Below are 18,611 nucleotides of genomic sequence, written 5' to 3'. Positions count from 1 at the left end.
CATTGGACCACCAGGGAAGTCCCGATTCGCTTTATTTTAAAGTGGCAGAAGAACTGAAACCTGAGAAACTTTGTTCTAAGCTTTATGACTGGGCATATTTAAATAATATTGTTATTTCTTTCTAAAGGGAGTTATGATTACAGTTTGAGAAGCTTTGAATAAAGGAACAAAGCAGTTTTGGGAGGTTTCTAGCTAAGGAAGATAAATATTTTCTGGTAGAACACCCAGACACCACGTAGACTGGATTCAAGTCTTCCAGTATTTGCTCTATGTTATGCTTTAATTTTTTGGGCTCCAAAATTTTTTGGGTTCCAAAATCACTGCAGATGGTGACTGCAGCCATAAAATTAAAAGATGCTTGCTCCTTGGAAGGAAAGTTATGACCAACCTAGATAGCATATTAAAAAGCAGAGACATTACTTTGACAACAAAGGTTTGTCTAGTCAAGTCTATGGTTTTTCCAGTGGTCATGTATGGATGTGAGAGTTGGACTGTGAAGGAAACTGAGCACTGAAAAATTGATGCTCTTGAACTGTGGTGTTGGAGAAGACTCTTGAGAGTCTCTTGGACTGCAAGGAGATCCAACCAGTCCATCCTGAAGGAGATAAGTCCTGGGTGTTCATTGGAAGAACTGATGCTGAAGCTGAAACTCCAATACTTTTGCCACCTTATCGAAGAGTTGACTCATTAGAAAAGACCCTGATGTTGGGAGGTATTGGGGGTAGGAGGAGAAGGGGACAACAGAGGGTAAGATGGCTGGATGGCATCACCCACTCGATGGGCATGAGTTTGAGTAAACTCCGGGAGTTGGTGATGGACATGGAGACCTGGTGTGCTGCGATTCATGGGGTTGCAAAGAGTCAGACACGACTGAGTGACTGAACTGACCTGATGCTTTATTTTGGGCTTCCCTGATAGCTCAGCTGGTAAAGACTCCACCTGCAGTGTAGGACACCCCGGTTTGATTTCTGGGTTAGGAAGATCCCCTGAATGGATAGGCTACCCATTCCAGTATTCTTGGACTTCCCAGGTGACTCAAATTGTAAAGAATCCACCTGCATTGCAGGAGACCTGCATTTGATTCCCGGGTTGGGAATTTCCCCTGGAAGAGGGCATGGCAACCCACTCCAGTACTCTTGCTTGAAGAATCCCCATGGTCAGAGAAGCCTGGTGGGCTACAGTCCACGCGGTCTCAAAGAGTCAGACACGACTAAGCGACTAAGCACAGCACACCCTTTACTTTGACACAGCATTATCCATGCATCCGTGTAATTGCCTGTCATTTTCCTTGTTATCCTTTTAAAACAATAAAGAAAATGCTATATGTGTCTTGTCTGCTCTTTTATCCCCACAGTCTGGCACATAGTTGTTGCTCAAAAAATGTGATTGAATGAGAATAAATTTCAGAAATATTTCATATTCCTTTTTACTTGTACAGTAATTGGTAAGGATTTTTACACATGTTAAGTATTAAAACAATACAAACACAATATCCTCCCTGCATTTGAGGGGTTCAGAGGATTAACAGGTACATACCCAATGACAGAGTTTTTTTTGTTTTTCTTTTTGAAACAGTGACTGAAGAATACATATTTCCTTTAACGCCACCAAATTGCACCCAATGCAAAAACCTGGGCTAGAAATTCAAATGGCCTAATGAATAAACTGAAGTTTCCACAACTTGATTATACATATAAACTATCTCAGCTTTAATGACTGGATGCCACTTGCACAGTTTGTTGTTGATAGTTCTGTCTCTTTGCCACCTAAGAGCATTTTGTTCTGACTGAGACGCGCCTTCATACATTACTGCATGGGCACTTAAGTCTGGGCTTCTCTAATATTGACAACTCTATCATATTGATTCAAATCATGCTTCAAACATGCCCTTGAAGGAGTTCTTGTGACCATCTGGTGCACAACTGGTTTTCTTCAATTCTTCATACACAGGTTGCTTTGGAATCTTATCACCATCAATTTTCCTCACATGAATAAGCTTGCAAAAAAAGATAAAGCAAAAATAAGTCAGATGTTCAGAGTTTGTGAGTACTCAAAGACTGTATTATTTGAAACTTCATCAAAGTGTATTACTACAAGAAAAATTCTGTTTCTTGTTTGAATGGTTTCCTAAGAATAGAACTGATCAATCCCAGATCACACATGTATTGCAGACTGTGAGATTGTTATTGCATCATCATCATCAACATAGTTTACATTTATGTACCATTTTATAAAATTATTTTTAAATTGATGATGAAACTGCATTTTAGATTAAGTTCCTACTTAGTGTTAACTAGCTACAAAGTAGCTAACTAGGACTAGAACCTCAGATTCTGACTGAAGATGCTGGCACTCCATGTCAAAGACCTGCAGAGTTTAAAGCAGTCTGATGTAATTTATTTGCCCAAATACAAGGGCCACAAAGTGATGGAGCCATGAATAAACTGGGCATTCTGTTTGCAGAGATTGAGTACTTAGCTACTTTACAAAGGCCCTAGCAAAAAGCACTGTGTAAAAAACATGCTTTGTAATCAGTGGGTTCTGTCTCTTACTCTATGTGACTTTGGACAAGTTCCTTAACTACTTTCAGCTTCATTTTTTTTCCAGGTTATGAATTAGGGCTGATAATGGAGGAGACACAAGAGACACAGGTCCAACTCCCGGGTCAGGAAGTTTCTCTGGAGAAGAAAACGGCAACCCATCCCAGTACTCTTGCCTGGAGAATCCCATGGACAGAGGAGCCAGGCAGGCTACAGTCCATGGGGTCTCAAAGAGTCAGACACAACTGAACGACTGAGCACACACATAAAATGTCTACTTTGCAGAAGTGTTACAAAGGTTAAAGATAATTTATGCAAACTAATTAGCAGATTGCTAGGTGCATAGAAATTATTCACTGAATGTTACCCATTACTATAACTTTTAAGGCCATATGTCACACAGTAGAGCATTAGATGTTTTGCTGTTGAATTATCAACAAGTATATTGTGATCTGATTGCATGTCAGTTCTATTCAATAAAATTAAAATTTCCTAGGGAAAAAAATTAAAAAATAAAACAGCCTGATATACAAATTCTTACTAAATTTGTGGTTAATTTCTAATTAACTAATTTCTAATCAATATTGTAGTATGATATCTAATTACCTTGAAAATATTCAAAATAAAGAAGACAACTTTTCTTTATTGAAGTGAAGTGAAGTTTGAAGTGAAAGTCACTCAGTCATGTCTGACCCTTTGCAACCCCAAGGACAGTAGTCCATGATATTCTCCAGGCCAGAATACTGGAGTGGGTAGCCTTTACCTTCTCCAGGGTATCTTCCCAACCCAGGGATCAAACCCAGGTCTCCCACATTGCAGGCATATTCTTTACCAGCTGAGCCACAAGGGAAGCCTAAGAATGCTGGAGTGGGTAACCTATCACTTCTCCAGGGAATCTTCCCAACCCAGGAACAGAACCAGGGTCTCCTGAATTGCAGGTGGATTCTTTACCAACTGAGCTGTCAAGGAAGCCTTTCTTAATTTACATTAATGAATCAGTTAATTGTTTTGAATGAATAAATAGAATGTAAAACTAAATGATAAGTGAACTCACTGGAGTTAATTTGGCATATACTATATAAAAAGAGTGTATTATATGGAGACGAACTAGATATTTAAAGTGTAATAATATTTAAGTAAATATGTATTATTTTGTAATAAGGAAAAACAAAGATAAATCCAAGCTTGATACTATTCCAAAATTGTTTTCAAGTATTGTAAGAGACTTAATAATAAAATGTTATGTTCCATGGAGTGCAAAGCCGTTCAGTTTTCTGGAACTGAGGATTTATAAAATATGACATATGTGAACTGCTTTAGAAAAATATTCTCAGTCATAACTCAAGCAAACTCAGGTGTGACACAACAGATGTATAGACTTCAATAGCATTTTCTAACGGAAAAGGAAAGCAGAAACATTCCATAGAAACTGCTGTCCCAGTGTTAAGCCAACCAAATATAAAAAATAGTTCAGTGCACACAGGTAAAAGAAGGCATCAGGCATTTCTTTTTTTTTTTTTTTTTTGGAAAGCATGTTACATATATTATTTCAATCTGCTAGAACTAATGCAGCTTCAGAGAAAAGATATATCTGGTTTACACTATAATTTGCCTTAGTTTGTATGTGTATGTGTGTGTCTATCAGGAATTCATTAACTTTCTAGATTAAAATAATGAGTAGAACCTTGCCCATTATATTTTTATACTAGTTGACATTGACATAATAACTATCATGAGAAATACCTAAAGGTATGATTTTATTCCCACTATCTTCTTTTTTGGAGGAGATTTGACGTTTTCAGAAGCTGTCATCATAGAAAGGAAGAAAAGAAAACTGAACTCTAAGTCATTTATTCATTTTGATGCATTTTTGGAAAATTATGTCCAAATAGAATATTGTAGACAAAAATTAAATTTATTCATTCCATAAATTTTAAAAGATTAGATATACTATAGTGGAGAAAGAAGTAGCAATCCACTCCAGTATTCTTGCCTGGAAAAATCCCTTGAATGCAGGAGCCTGGAGGGCTCCAGTCCATGGGGCTGCCAAGAGTTGGACAGGACTTAGCAACCAAACAGCAATACTATACTGCATTGTTCTATCAACATGAAGATTGAAAGAAAATTCTCCATGAGTGTCTCTTTTCCCTTTGAGAGCATATGTTCAGATATACATATTTCTGCACATAAGATATATGGTAGGAAGAAATCTAATAGTCACGAGTATTCACTACCCTAGCATGACCTACTTCTCCTTAAGTGTGGGTAGAGATTATGCCTATCATAAGAAATCAATTCATGATTTGAGTATCCAGATGGACCTAATCTGATCACATGAACCTTATAAAGCAGAGATTTTCCTGACTGGTAGTTAAAAAGGAAGCAAGAAAGATTTGAAGCAAAGTGAGATAGAGAGGAATGAACATATTTGGCTTAGCAGATAGAGGGGACCACATGCCAAGAAATACAGGAATCTTCTAAATGATACAGGACAGTCCCTGGCTGACAGTAAGAAACAAATGGGGACCTTAGTCCTACACTTCCAGGCACTGAATTTGGTCAACGACTTGAGTGTGCTTAGAAGTGAATTCTTCCACACAGTTCCCAGATAGGAACCATTTCTGACTGACAAGTAACTTCGGACTTTTGCAACCCTACCGAAGAGAACCCACTCAAGACCATCAAGAATTCTGATCTACAGAAATGTGAGCCAATAAATGGGTATTATTTTAAGCTTCTAAAATTTTAGTAATATGTTACACAGCATTAGAAAATTGATACACGATGTGAGACACTTTTAAACTGTCTTCTTTATGGTGAAAATGTCAGTTCACATGAATTCACATTCTGAAATACACTAATACATTGCTTATGAATGTCAATATATGTAGCTTTTATTTTGTGCTGTTTGTTGTTTTTTGGACTACTAATTGTTCACTAAAAATTTGCAACATTTTAATGGACACAAAGCTCATATGAGTCAGTGGTATGAGACAGCCAAATACACTAAGTCTACTATAAATAGAAGTTTATTATATAGGTCAGTGATACTCCATAAAGAAAACATCTTTCTCACCTCTCCTCCACTGATGAGATCCAGGATTTAGAGACCCATTAGCATTAATAGAATTTATTGTACTCCTTTTAGTGGTATTAAGATTAATCTGCATTTTGCATGATCTGTTATCCAGGTTAACCCAGACCCAGTATTTAATAGTCCTCAATAAGTCTACACAGTATCCTCACCCAGTGCAAATTTTACTTCATTTTGAATCAACTTCCTAGACTCTGAGGTAGATATTTGCATGTGGGGTGTGTTTTGGACTTTTAGGTATATATCTAAAACAAGGTGAGAGAAGCAAGAATGAGATTAAGCACAGAATGATTTTCTTACAGTGAACACTGATGCAGTTGCAACAGCAGCTGCAGCTGATCCTAGGATAGCTCTGACATGAGGATGCCCAGAGAAGGCACATCACTATGGGAAATACAACTTCTTTGACCAAAACAATTGGGAACTGTTTCCAGGGAGTTCCTAATTCATCAGCGGTACCAAAATGAGGGGAATGTCCTCTGATTACTCCCTCATAATCTAAACTGGTGGTGGTTTCTCCAATTGAGTGCTGAATCCTCAGCATCTAGAAGAGTTCTTGGCACATAGTAGGTGCACGTTAAACACTTCTGACTTAATGAATGGTTAAACAATCAATCTATGAAAGGAAAGAGTCATTTCCAACCTCTTTAAAATCACTGTGGTATTAAAAAAAATTCAATATTACTAAAATTCTGTAAAGGATTTTATTTACATTCCTGAAAATGTGTTCAATTAATTGAAAGGATATATCATTTTCTTCTGGCAAACTCTGGGAAGTCATTGTGTTAAATTAAGAGGTCATAAATTATTTTCTCTTGAGTCAATTAATAGACACAAGAATAATGTTGAAAGAGTTTTTAACATGTTCAGGTCTTTTATCATGATTAATGAGACTTCCTATCATTGTCTTGTTTTTAACTATACCTAAAATTAGTAAATTTAGAATATAATGAGTGAATTAAAATTACTGTATTGAGGATTAAAAGGTTTCAATAAAATAAAGGTTGAATTCAATTTTTACTCATCTTTTTCTTTGTGTGAGCAACTGAATCTAAAACATTTTGTTAATATTTTTATTAATTCTCAAGTTATTTCTTAAAGACAATTTACAAATTTTACTCTGTGTTTAACACAATCATTTTTTCAAATTTGATCAGAATTAAATTATTGTTGTTTTTTGTTGGCACTATATAATACATTGAAATACAATTTGATAAACTGCTACTTTGAACATAATCATATAAAATGATAGAACCCCAAACAAATTTAAGTGTGTGTTCTTTAATCCCACAAAAACAAGTGAAAAGCTGTTTTTGTTCATCCATCTGTAAAAACTTAAGTAGTTTCTTCTATTCTTCATGATAAAGTCATAAAATGACATCAGATTAGAAAATCAGATTCAAGTTTAAAGAAGTACAGCATCAAAAGATTAGGAAGAAAAAGATAATTCATATATATGGATTTCTTTGCTTTCAAAGGGAAATAGAACACCACCACCACCAACAGTAACATTTATCTTGACAGAAAGTAGGAATGTTTTCACAGAAAGACCACTTTTTTAGCATTGAATTTCAAAAGAAAGTTCTTGGATGAATATTTAGTCAGGAGGTCGGTATATTTAGAAAGATTACACTCCAAAATATTTCTGAAATATTCTGTAAGACATTTTATACAATGACTTTCAAAGAAAGTTGAAGGCATAATATTAAAATTAATAAAAATATATGTGGGATTCTTAGGTATGATAATCAAATAAGTATGATATGATAATCAAATAAGATTATGATATCAAATAAGAGCTTTCTGGTAGCTAAATGTGTACCAAGATAAAATGTACAGTGTTGTGAATTGTAGATGAAATGTGTAGACTTCAAATGTTAACAAATATAAACAGTACAGCACTCAGAGATAGGAAAAAGCACAGATGGAGACCATGCCCTCCAACAAAGCCTTGTGTGGGTCTAAATGAAGCTGCTATGTTACTAGATGATGGCCAATCTGTATCTAAGGAAGAAAACAAAGGGTGAAACCATGCCAGATTGTATAGGTTTTGAGAAATTTATAAATGATCACATCACCCATGTTTATAGTACATGATTTTTCTGTAGTCTTTTTGTGTGTTCTAAAATACCTAGTTCCACTCTCTTGCCTTAGAATTCTTGATGGCGACAGCATCTCCTAGGTAAGGAGGAGGGCTGCCAGGACCTAGGGTGCTCCACCGCTCAGGAAACATCATCTTCCATCCAGAATCTTGGACCTGCAGGTAGTACCAGGTTAGCTGACGGTGTCCTGAGCCCACGAAGGTTGAAGAGTGGGGGCAGGCTGGCACATGCAGAGCTGACAGTGGTCTGCCTCTTTCCCTCTGTATTATTGACTGGGCAGAAACTGAATTGAACCTAGTTAGGTTGAACTTTCCTTAGCATTAAAGACTAAGATACCAAGGGAGTGCGCATAGCTTCAGCAACTCTCATGTCCCAGTAAGACAAGTCACAAAACCCCTAGGTCCCCTTGCCAAACCACCTTTCTAATTCTCAAGAGGTTTCAGAGGCTAAAAGATCCTGTAGGCATCCTTTGTCTAAAAATCCAACATGTTTCTTTTTATTAATTATTTACTTCAGACTGAAGATGAGCTTTTAAAATAGGTGCTGTTTCCCTCAGTATGACTTTGAAAGGACTTGAATTTTTATCATACTCAGCTCCCCTCAAGACCAGGGTGACCCTGTCTCTAGCGAGCTGGGGCAGAGCAGCCAGATTGCTGTCAGAATACTAACTTTTCTTTATCCCATTTCCAGGCAAGACATTAACAGCAAAGATATGCCCCTAGCAGGGCATGGAAATTAAAAGAATTTCCCTGGTGGCTCAGAGGTAAAGAATCTGCCTGCAGTTCAGAAGTGGAGATGCAGGTTTGATCCCTGGGTCGGGAAGATCCCTTGGAGTAGGAAATGACAACCCACTCTAGTAATCTTGCCTGAAAAATACTATGGACAGAAGAGCCTGGTGGGCTAAAGTCCATGGAGTCACAAAAGAGTCAGACATGACAGCAATGAAACAACAATAACAAATTTAAAAATACAGATATCTATTTGTAGATTTTACTTTTTGAAATGGGCAAAAGGTTAATTTTTAAAACTTTAAGTTAAAACCATAAATATTTTGATGTTGATTTGTATATGTGTATACACACACACACACACATATATGTGTGTGTTACTTGCTCAGTCATGTCTGATTCTTTGCGACCCCATGGACTGTAGCCCACCAGGCTCCTCTGTCCATGGGATTCTCCAGGCAAGAATAATGGAGTGGGTTGCCTTCTTCTTTTATTATGAAGTTATAATTCTGCCCACTATATTGTATCATTCCTATTTCTAAATGAATCTCATATTCACTATCAGTCCTTATGTTAATACTTCTGATTTTGTGAAATATTAAATATTTCATTTGAGTATAATATGACTTTTAACCAGAACATTTTGTATTAGTCTGTATTACATACATCATTCTTTCAACCTCTTGTACAGTCATCGAGATGAATTTGTGTGCCAAATAGAATAGTTCATACATTTTCTGGGCCAGTAAATCTATTAAGATGTATCTAAGTCAGAATATATATCATGGCCCCATTTCTGATAACAAGAAACATCAACTCAATTACCCTTATTTTTCTTATCATAGATAATGAGAGACTATCTCAGTAAAATCAAGCCAGGCACTATAAAAATTGATGAGTATTTGAACATATATTCAATCACTGCCTTGGAGATCTACCTGCTGTGTGCTACTAACTAAGCAAATTATAAAATCATTTGAAATTATTGTGCCCAAGTTGGTCTTTTTCCTAACATAATACTAAACTTCCATGAGAAAAAAAAAAAAAATGAAAACAAACTTAGGCCAACTTAGGCCACCTAAATTGTGAAGATGATAAGGAAAATGTGTTGCCAAATAGGCTTCTGTCTCTTCAATCACATAAAAGTTTGGCATGAGCACAGGTACACACATGATTATGCATATGATATATATGAATTATTATATGATTACACACATATGTGTGTTGTGTTTAGCTCAATGTATAGCTAACTATAATCCTATTTTAAGGTTTTTTTGTATACCTTCTCTTTGCATAAATTGAAAATGTATAATTTTTCTAAATATGGATTATATCAGAGCTCTAAAACCTAAATTTAAAAAGTATAGTGTGAAAATCTCCACATAGTACAAAGTGCCTCATAACTCAATATTTTTAAAAGAGTTATCTCACCAAATACATAGTTACTTCAATAGTTAAATACAGACATAAACACAATTGCTATTAATCTGTCAGAAAACTTTTACTTAGAAAAAAATATGATGGAGAGATTTTAAATAACTCTTTCTGAAATAGATCACTTTTGTATTTTTATTTTCTTCCAACCATATGTTTTGTGGAGATTTTGCTTTATAATATGTACTTTGGAAAAAATGTATGTAATTTCAAGAAAATGTCAGTAGTCAAGATAAAAAAAATAGAGAGCTCATGTATTGGACATTTATGAGTAACTCAGAATTAACATAAACATTATTTCTACAGAAATAATGGCCCTGGAATGGTGCAACATAAAAATGAGTCATTAAACTCCATATTTTCATAATCATTAGGAGTCTAGGTACCACACATTGCTGAAATTATATTTTTAAGAATTCATTGGCTAAAAAGTTAAAGGCAACATATAAGTACTTCTATGAAGCAGCAGAACAGAATCTCAATACAGAAATCTGCTAACCAGTGGGGAACATCAGATGTTTCTGATTCATTGGAAGCAGTGGGGTGCAAAACTTCCATGAGATGAACTGCAACTCTGCTAAACAGTGCCCTGGGGTCTATTGGCAAATACATCTGAAATATTGACTTTCATAAAATAGGCAAACTTACTTTGTTTGCAGAATGCACATTTTCCTTCACGACTCTACCTAAGAATCTCTCCAAAGACAAAAGATAATAGAGTTTCCTCTTTGCCTTTGGTACACTGCGAAATATGACAGTGAATTGGAAAGAGATAGAGTCCTAAAAACAAAAGGAAAAAAAAATTATCTGAAACCACAGAGAGTCAGAGAGTAACCAAATATGACTTTTAAACCTAATTTCCCTCTTTAAATATGTTTTTAATAGGAAAATAGATAAATGGTTTTTCCAATGACTAAATTAATGCCTAGTTCACAGATAAATCAGAAAGGAGAAAAAGAGAGGTGCATGTATTCCACTATGAAACCATTTCTGAGAAATGGTTGGTTTGAATAAAGATGATTCTATTTCATGGTAAAAATATTTATACAAAGATACAAATAAAACATCCATGTCCTCTTATCATAAATATTCCATTCTACCTAAGAAATATATGTATCCTAATCTCCCATTTCATACCAAAGCTTATAGTCAGTGCTTTTACTTTCCTTATAAAGCAACACTTGTAAAATTGTAATATTTAAATGGATCACCCAAAACCTTGTTAAAATGCTTGGATGGGGTGAGACTTGAATTTCCAAATTTTACCAAGTTTGCAAGTGATTGAAAAGCTCACCTTTCTCCAGACCGTACTGAATAGCAAGGCTTTAGCCTAGAGTTCCACAGTGGATATTCAAGAGGACATCAGAGTACCCTAGAGTTGATGACAGTTGTGCCAGAGTCATCTATCTCCTTTGCTCTCAGTGTTCCTGGGTGATACCTGAGGCAGCCAGAGCCAGAGTTGATTTATTCCAGCTATACAGAGCTTTATCTATGTATTATAGTAACACATATCTCATGTGTGTTCCTATATGACTAAGTGCAGAAAAACTGTATGTATCATTATTGACATAGTGTTTTAGGGAAAAAAAAAATCTTACCAATTAGGGGTCAGGCGCCAAGAAATCCCTTAATAAAAATATGCTAAAATATCTTCAATATTGGTTAATATGCTATTCTTAAAAAAATAATTTGGAATTATTCCAGGCTCACTTAAAGCATTTGGGGGTCTTTTGACAGGCATTTATCTAATGCATAGGATTCAGCTCAGTTCAGTTCAGTTCAGTTGCTCCGTTGTGTCCAACTCTTTGTGACCCCATGGACTGCAGCATACCAGGCGTCTCTGTCCATCACCAAGTCCTAGAGTTTATTCAAACTCATGTCCATCGAATCAGTGATGCCATCTAACCATCTCATCCTCTGTCATCTCCTTCTCCTCTGGCCTTCAATCTTTCCCAGAATCAGGGTCTTTTCCAATGAGTCAGTTCTTCACATCAGGTGGCCAAAGTATTGGAATTTCAGTTTCAGCATCAGTCCTTCCAGTGAATATTCAGGACTGATCTCCTTTAGGATTGGCTGGTTGGATCTCCTTGCAGTCCTAGGGACTCTCAAAAGTCTTCTGCAATACCACAGTTCAAAAGCACCAGTTCTTTGGCACTCAACTTTTTTGAGGAGAAGATTAAAAAGAATACTATTATTCAAAACTCCCTTGAAATTAGATTGAATGCTTCTCTAAAAGCCCAGCTGTCTTGAATATATTGAAATCACTTACCATATGTGAACACTTTTTCTTCTTGATTTCAACATGTATTTTTAGAGAATGTAACTTTGTAATCCATGTGATAGTCCCAACATCCTATAGGTTACAATTATATATTAAATTAACAATTAGTTTGCATATATAAAATGTATATCATTTTGTTAGGGAACCATTGATTAAAACCACCTCCCATGGCCAGGCACCATGATGATGACTATGAGTTATCTCATAACAAGAAATCCTGACAAGGAACATGGTGCTGCCACTGAAAACCTAACAGGAAAACTCAAGAGGGGCCATAAAAAGAGGAAGAAGACACCAGCCCAGAATATGTCTACCAACCTCCCAGAATCCCTGCTGGAATCAAGGATCCTGCTGGGCTGCGTTGTGAGCGCTCAGCTCAGCCGTGTCCAGCTCTTTGTGACCTCATGGACTATAGCCCTCCAGGCATCTCTGTCCATGGGACTATCCAGGCTAGAATACTGAAGTGGGTTTCCATGTGCTACTCCAGGGGATCTCCCAGACTCAGGGATCAAACCCATATCCTTGTGTATCCTGCATTGACAGGCAGGTTCTTTACCACTAGTGCCACCTGGGAAGCCCTAGAAAGGACCCTGAGTCAGACCAAACATGGGCTCAGAAAGATGATTGACATGAGACAACCTGGAAACTAACCCTATTACAATAAAATCTGATACAGTGAACCACTTGGCAGAGTAATTCTCTTGGGTCCCCTAACCCAGACACCCACCATCCACTTTCCCAATAAAGTCTTTTGCTTTGTCAGTATGTGTGTCTCCTCAGATAATCTGTTTCTGAGTGTTAGACAAGAGCCCACTCTCTGATCCCAAAAGGGTCCCCCTTCCTGTAACAATTTGATTACTTTGGAGGGTTTTTTTTATGTATATTATAATAAAGACACTTTCCTTTTATTCAATGGTTATATTCTGTATCACAAAAGCAATATTGCTTGAATAAGTAACATCCTGTTACAGAGACAGAAGACAGAAACTTTCAACTCACCAGAGCATAATTAAAGGCTACGAAGCCAGTGACAGGATTACCTTTTAAAGAGTTTTATTTAAATAAAAAACAAAAAGAAGAAAATTATTTACAATGTTAAAGGTCTGGACGTGGTTAACCTGGGGGGTTGTGACTGAAAGGGAGCACTAAGAAATTTCTATGCTGTTTGTGCCTAATCTAGGTGGTGTGTTCAGTTTTTCAAAATTCAGTGTAATGTTCCTTATGGCATGTGTACAATTCTGTATTAATAAAAAGTTAAATTTATGAATAATCATATTTTTTAATTTAATCTTGAGGTTTTTCAGAAGTAGAGTGTCTTTTTACCGAAAAATATTTTAGCTATTATTTATTTACATAACTTTGTATCAATATGATTTTGCTCTTTTATCAGCTATTGTAAGGTTATTTTTGGTAATGATTTTATGGGAATTTTCTGGATAATATTTAACGGTATATTATCATTCAGTGGTTGGAGGAATAATCGTGTGCTTGTGTTTGAGTATGTGTATGTGGTACATGTGCTTGTTGAAAGACAAGAGATAAACAGTTTTATTTAGCAAATTCTAATTGCAACCTTTAAATCTGCTGAGGGGGGAGGTTGCGACTATAGATTTAGTGTTATGCTTTTTGAAAAATTTGGAATGCTTTCTTAAATCTTTCTTTCTGCAAACAGGTTTGATAGAGAATTGCACAACTGAGAACTTTCTATCTGATGAAATGGCTGGCTCGTCATGCAGAACATCCTGGTAATCGGAATTATAAATCACTGAAAGATAGCTTGGCTTTGAGTCATTGAAACTACTACAAAAAGCACCCTTTAGTCAAGATAATGAGATCCACTGCACATTATACCCTTTTTATGAAAATATACTTAGAGCCACTCTTTCCTGACATTTACTATGGTAATTAGACATAGAACTGAAATATATTTCTGGCATCTAAGGCTGCTTTACCCTGGCTGAGAGAACGAGCTTTTTCAAAATGTTTAGTTTACAGGTATTTTCCAACCATCATTTTACCCCAAAATGAGGCAGCAGAGTGTGTGCATGCTTAGTCATCCAGTTGAGCCTGACTCTTTGTGACCCTTTGGACTGTAGGTCATTGTAATAGATAAATGGCATTAGCATTCATTATAGTAAACAGGAAACATTTTATCCTAAGTAGATGAGGGAATTTATGTGTAACTCTAAGCAGTTGTTACATATCAACTCAAAAAGAATGATGTATTTTGAACAGGTTGTTAAAGAATATTCAGCCTAAATATTTATGCACAAGCTTATATTTAAAAGACTCCAAGCAATTATTTCTCCCAAAGAGAACAATTCAGTGGATCTGGAGTAATTTACTTATATTTTGCTTCTCATTTGTGTCTTCAAGATGTTTGTACTTCATGAAAAGTTTGTATTGAATAAGAACTTTGGGAAGTAGGTAGAATTACATGTAAGTTTTATAGACCACCAGAGTATTTAGAAGTAGCTAAATTTCTGGTAAAGTCCCGAAATTACATTTTTGCTTCAAAGCTTATCAAATATTATAGGCTGAATAACTGCCTCCCAAATATCTCCACACCCTTATCCCAGGAACCTGTGTTTATCTTATGTGGCAACGGGGATTTTTCAGATGTGATTAAGCCAACAATCTTAAAATGGGGATATTATCTTGGATGATCCAGATGGGCATAATATGATCACAAGGGTCTTTATGAGAGGGAGACGGTAATGTTAGAGTTAAAGAGAGAAGATATAAGAATGGAATAAGAAGTCTGGAAAGAAAATGCCACAATGGTTGGATTGAAAGATGGATTGGGGGGAGGGGATGGGGGCATAAACCAAGGAATAAAGGCAAAATCTAGATGCTGAAAAATGCAAAGAAACAGGTTCTCTTAAAGCCTCTGAAACTATCCTTGTTTCTTAGGCCAGGTGAAATTGATTTTGGACTTCTAGCTTCCGGAAATGTGGCATAATACATTTGTCTTGTTGTACGTCACTAAATTTGTAGCAATTTGTTACAGCAGCAATAAGAAGTTAATATACTTGTTAACCAGTAACTAATAATTTCCCACCAAGCCAATCAGTTATTTTACTCTTTATTGCATCTATTTTACATGATTCACTCCTTTCGTAATTCTTCATTTAAAAGCTAATATCTTCTGTAACTGCTTCTGGCAGTGAATGCATTTTGGTTGTTTTTATGCCTCCAGGACTGACAAATCCCTCCAATGCCTGCATTACATCCCCTTAGCTTACAACTGATTTCAGTGAGAGGTATTGAAAAGTTCTATGTGGCTTCAAGCTCCTTTTGCATTGCCAGTCTGTTGCCTGGAGTGACTATTGCTTGCCTTTCTGCATTTGCTCCAGGGTTCTTTCCTGACACCTGGAGCAAACCCACTGCACCCTTAAAGCCTATCAAAGCTCCATCCCTGTGGAAGATAGTAACTCTAGTGGCAATAATCAAATAGGGGCCAAGAGTTAGTAAATAAATATCCCAGCCACCAATATTTCAGAAGGATACTTGTGGATTTCATTGTGTAATTTTCTCAGATGTGGGAAGAAACAACTCCTACAAACTACAACAGTGAGCTTTCAATGGTCATGATAGTTTTTCACTTTTAACCCTGTCCTGTCCCATTCTTGCCACACACATACACACTTCTCACTTAACTACCTGCACTGCCGTCTTGTTTGGGACTCTGCTTGCAGGGAAACCTAAAGTAATGAACCAGAATAATGTCAACAATCCTGAACACAGCAGTCAATCAAATGTTTCTTGGATGATTTACATTTGAAAAACAACTGATTAATGAGAAGGATTTAAAATATATTTTGAAGAACTGCCTTGATTTTGTTTGGTACTTTTAATTATCTTCCAAGATGATGAATTTTTTCTTTCCGCATATATGCATTTAACATTGAGAAGTATCATTAGCATGCTTGTTAAGACTGTCCACAATAAAATATGTTTTAAAAATTTGGTTATTAAATGGTTACTCTGATTTTGTGTTATTTTTTAGACAGGTATTACACTGATTTGGGGAAAACATGTTTTTCAAATAAGTTATCCAATTTTCAAAGAGACATGGCATGCTCTTGAAGGTCAGCTTATTTTAAAAATTCCTTTGACTAAAAAAAAATAAATAAATATAACCCCCAGAAAGATCAATTCTCATCTTAGACATAACACACATTTTTCATACTTTGAATACTCAGTGCCAAATGAAATTCTTATAGTCAACACTTATTAACTTAAAAAATACTACTTTTTTATATATGGTTGATGAGTACATGTAATCTTTTAGTGATTTTTTAAAAGAGAAGATGCTGTGAAAAAGCAACAGACTATGAATATATGTGTATTTACATGAATATATATATATATATATACACATATATATATGTATATTATGTGTGTGTATAGATAGATAGGTATACACATATATTTTGCAGACCTCTGTTTTATCAGGCCACTCAAGGTGACTCTTTTTTTGCTGTCTTGTACATCCCCCACCTGGAACAGTGCCTGCTTCACCTACACCCTCCTCACTCACAGGATTGACCTTCTGAGACACTTGCCCCAGGCCCCACCAAGTGATTGTTCTTATCAATGGTGTTCCATTCTGTTAGTTTCCCTGATAATGGGTGAGCCAACCTGACATCAATTCCCCCTATTACTATCAATCTCCCTTCCCCCTTTGAAAGAGCAAAGAATACTGCCTTGTCCTGCCCACCATCTGCAGCACATGGACGGTGTTGTTCCACAACCTGGCTTCTAACACCTAAGATCTTCCTATCTATTAAACAATTGATATCTCTCTTGCTTTCTTTGGTCTTGAAACTGGGCAGATAGGCTTTGTAGAACTGCGGGGCACAGTCAGCAACTCCAAATTAAAATTCTTTGCTGATTCTGAATAAGCCCATGTTTACTAGTGAGATATCTGGCAGTCTATTTGTTCAGGTCATGAACTCATAAAAACATGTGATAAATTAACTGCTACTTATGAAACTGATAAGAACCCTGGGGGGGATCCAGGGCAAAGAAGCCTTTCCATGTCCCCCATTTCTTGTTTATAGGGAACAGACTGCAGCCTCCATGACCTTCCCTGAGTTCTAAAGGAGAGATTCAAACATTGCTAATCAGGGAAGGGAGGAGGTGCAGAGATAAGGAAGGAACACCCAACAAACAATAGTGTAGCCTAAAGGCAGGGTCCTGGTTCTGCCTTAAGAGATACACATAACAATATGTTTAAGTTCTTTATAGAACTAAAAATCCTAAAAAAATAAAGATGTCAGCATTCTTCATGCCAGATTAAAGGAACTAGATGCTGAAGCTGAAGCTCCAATACTTCGGCCACTGACGCAAACAGCTGACTCATTAGAAAAGACCCTGATGTTGGGAAAGATTGAAGGCAGGAGGAGAAGGGGATGACAGAGGATGAGATGGTTGGATCACATCACTGACTCAGTAGACATGAGTTTGAGCAAGCTCCGGGAGATGGTGAAGGACAGGGAAGCCTCACACGTTGCAGTCCATGGGGTTGCAAAATGTGCGAGGTGATTGAGTAACTGAACAACAACAAAGGGATCAGAGAAACTCTTCAAGAAGATCACCTGAAGTCAGATTAAAGGAACCACAGAAATTCATCAGTTTACCTGAGACCAGATTAAAGGAGTACAGATCCTGTACACATCCTAATCTTATCAGTAAATCCAACCTTGAACTGATTGCTATAAAACTCCCCACCAAGTCCTCCGGGTTGGGATACACAGTTTTCATGCTCAACATGGGGCTGACTCAGATGGTTCCCTGGTAGCTAAGATGGTAAAGAATCTGCCTGCAATTCATGAGACCTGGGTTTAATCCCTGAGTCTGAAAGATCCCCTGGAGAAGGGAATGGCAAGCTCCTCCAGTATTCCTGCTTGGAGAATTCCATAAATAGAGGATCCTTGTGGGCTACAGTCCATGTGGTTGCAAAGAGTCAGACAGGACTGAGCAACTAACATACATGGGGCTGACTCAGTGATGGTCCCATGGGGATCTCTTGTCTTGATCAGATGATCTGAGGTTTTCTTCACTTCAGCCTCTTTGAAGAGAGAGGAGGACTGGAGAATTCCTTTAGAGATCAGATCATCTGGGACACTTGCCTGAGGCCAAGCCCCAGTCATACCCCTTCTGCCATCCATGCAGCTGGAATTCCAAGGCAGGAATAGGTCTCTGGCTGGTCTAAAGCTTCTATTAATGGTGAGGATTTTTATTTATCCTTAGATCGTGCATGAATATTCTACTGAACAAACATGGAAGTGCTTCTTTGTCAATTCCAGCTGATAGCCCACTGGGGAAAATCCTGGCAGGCTATCAACTTTAGAGTTATAAGCCAGCGACTAAGAAACGAACAAAATTCTATTGCAGTTTTGTCTGGCCAATATACATGCTTGAATG

This window comes from Cervus elaphus, chromosome 30 (assembly GCF_910594005.1).
Source record: "Cervus elaphus chromosome 30, mCerEla1.1, whole genome shotgun sequence".
Taxonomy (NCBI): domain Eukaryota; kingdom Metazoa; phylum Chordata; class Mammalia; order Artiodactyla; family Cervidae; genus Cervus; species Cervus elaphus.
This window is presented reverse-complemented; position numbering follows the sequence as displayed.